Here is a 2,302-nt window from a genome sequence, read left to right on the forward strand (position 1 = left end):
CTGGCCTTCTCAGGAGCAAATTCTACTGTGACTGTGAACAGAAGCAGTGGTGACCTTACCCCATGCTGAAAGTGTGCAGCCTGCCAATGACCGTGAATCCACCACTGGGGCTTCCTCTCTAAGAGTGCACCCCATGGGAGGAGAGGTTAAACAAGGTCCCTCCCGCCCCCATCAGAGACCAGAGGAGAGGAGGAGATGTGGGGGAAGGAGGGGGGTGGAAGCGGAAGCGGAAGCCGGGGCTCCCTGAACACAGCTGCAGGCCATCAGGCTCAGGTCTCAGCCAGCTTCCCATTTGTTGGGGGACCTTTGGCAAATCTTGCCTGTCTTCAGCCTTCTGGACTATTTTGTGGCCTTCTCTTCTCCAAGGAACTGGGGACACTGGCTATATCATGTTCAAACCTCCATCCAGCCTCAGGGACAGAAACGCAGATACAAGATCAGACTGCGGCCCTGGCCTGCCCTCAGGCCCCTCCTCTTCACTTCCCCAGTTGCCTGCTCCCTCCTGAGACTTAGAGAGTAGATTGCCTGGATGCACCTGGCCTAGGAGCCGGGAGATCCTCATTCCACTCCACACCTGCCATGCAAATTCTGGCAGATCCCAGCCCCTCCCTGGACCCCAAATCCCCCCCTTGCACAGTGGCTGGGGGGTGGGGATGTATAGGAGGGATCAGGTGGTCTCTAAGGCTCTCCCCCTTCAGTTCCAGGCTGTGATGTTTTACACTGTCTGGGGCAGACACGTGTGCTCAAAGGAAACCTTGCACAGAGAGTCAGTAGGAGGAATAGGGGTGGGGGTGGGGATGGGGTCGGGTGGCCGTGTAGCCTCACTTGCTCCCCTACAGTCCCGGAGTGGACAGAGCCCTGCCCAGAGGCTGGGTCCTGGGCAGTCCCTGCCCCTCTGGCTGCAGTCACCTTGCTGGCACAATGGGACCTGAACAGGATGGTTTTCCCAGTCTTTTGATTTTTTCTAATTTTTAAAAAAAATTTGGTTACTTATTCATTTATTTTTGGCGGTGCCATGTGACATATGGAATCAGTTTCCTGACCAGAGATCGAACCAGCATTGGAAGGTGGATTCTTTTTTTCTTTTTTCAATGAGTTTGTTTATTTGTGGTTGTGCAGGGTCTTCATGCTGTGTGGGCTTTTCTCTAGCTGCGGCGAGCAGGGGCTGCTCTCCAGTTGGGGGGGCGTAGGCTTCTCACCGCGGTGGCTCCTCTTGTTGCAGAGCACGGGCTCTGGTGCCCACAGACCTCAGTACTGTGGCTCCCACGCTCCAGAGCACCGACCCAGAGGCTGCGATGCATGGACTCAGCTGGTCTGCCATCTGGGGTCTTCCCAGACCAGGGGTGGAACTCGCGTCCCCTGCTTTGGCAGGGGGGCGATTCTTTACCACTGAGCTGCCAGGAAAGCCCTCAGGCTATTTTAGATTCTAGTTTTCCACGCTCCCATCTGGTGAGAGAGGCCTGGGAGCCGGCAGTCCTCAGCCACAGTCCTGGCTCTGCCATCAAAAGCGCCGGGGCCTCTGGCAAGCGCCTGCTCCTCCCTCAGTCGTTCTGACCCTTTGCGACCCCACGGACCGTAGCCCGCCAGGCTCCTGTCCATGAGATTTCCCAGGCAAGACTACTGGAGTGGGGTGCCATTTCCTTCTCCGGAAGGTGGATTCTTAACCACTGGATCTCCAGGGAAGTCCCTCACCAGCCCTTCACCAACCACTCACTTCATGGCCTGGAGAAACCTCTCCAGCTGCACCTGGGACCTGCTCATGCCTTGGGACCAGGCACCTGCCCTGCCCTGGCCCCCAACACCTGCACCAACTATCGCCCAGCAGGGTGTCTCCTGGTTCACCTCTTACCCCTCTGGCCCGGCCTTCTGGGTCACCCCAGCCCTCTTAGTCTAAGTGAAGAGTGAGTGATGTAGGCCACCAGGAAGCCAGTCACATGCCTGGGATCTTCCAGAGGAAAGGAAGGGGCATCGGGAAGCTCCCCACAAGTCCAGCGGTCTGGATTGGATGTGGTGGACAAGTCCTGTCCCTTTCAATTTCAAGGGACACCAGCCCAATTTCAATGGGCCAAAGAACAAATGGGAAATTTTTTGGCTTGTTTCTCTGAAAAGAGATGGCTTCAGAAATGGCTGCATTGAGGGTTCTCAAATTATGAATCAGAGAATTTGTCTGTCTCTGCCTCTGGGTTGTTTTCTCTGTGGTGGCTCCATTTTCAAGGGGGTTCTCTCCTCTTGGTGGTAAAGTGGCTGCCAGGAGCTCTACACATCTCTCTTGTGTGGCCACCCCAGAGGAAGGAGATTCTCT

Source organism: Odocoileus virginianus, chromosome 17 (assembly GCF_023699985.2).
Source record: "Odocoileus virginianus isolate 20LAN1187 ecotype Illinois chromosome 17, Ovbor_1.2, whole genome shotgun sequence".
NCBI lineage: Eukaryota > Metazoa > Chordata > Mammalia > Artiodactyla > Cervidae > Odocoileus > Odocoileus virginianus.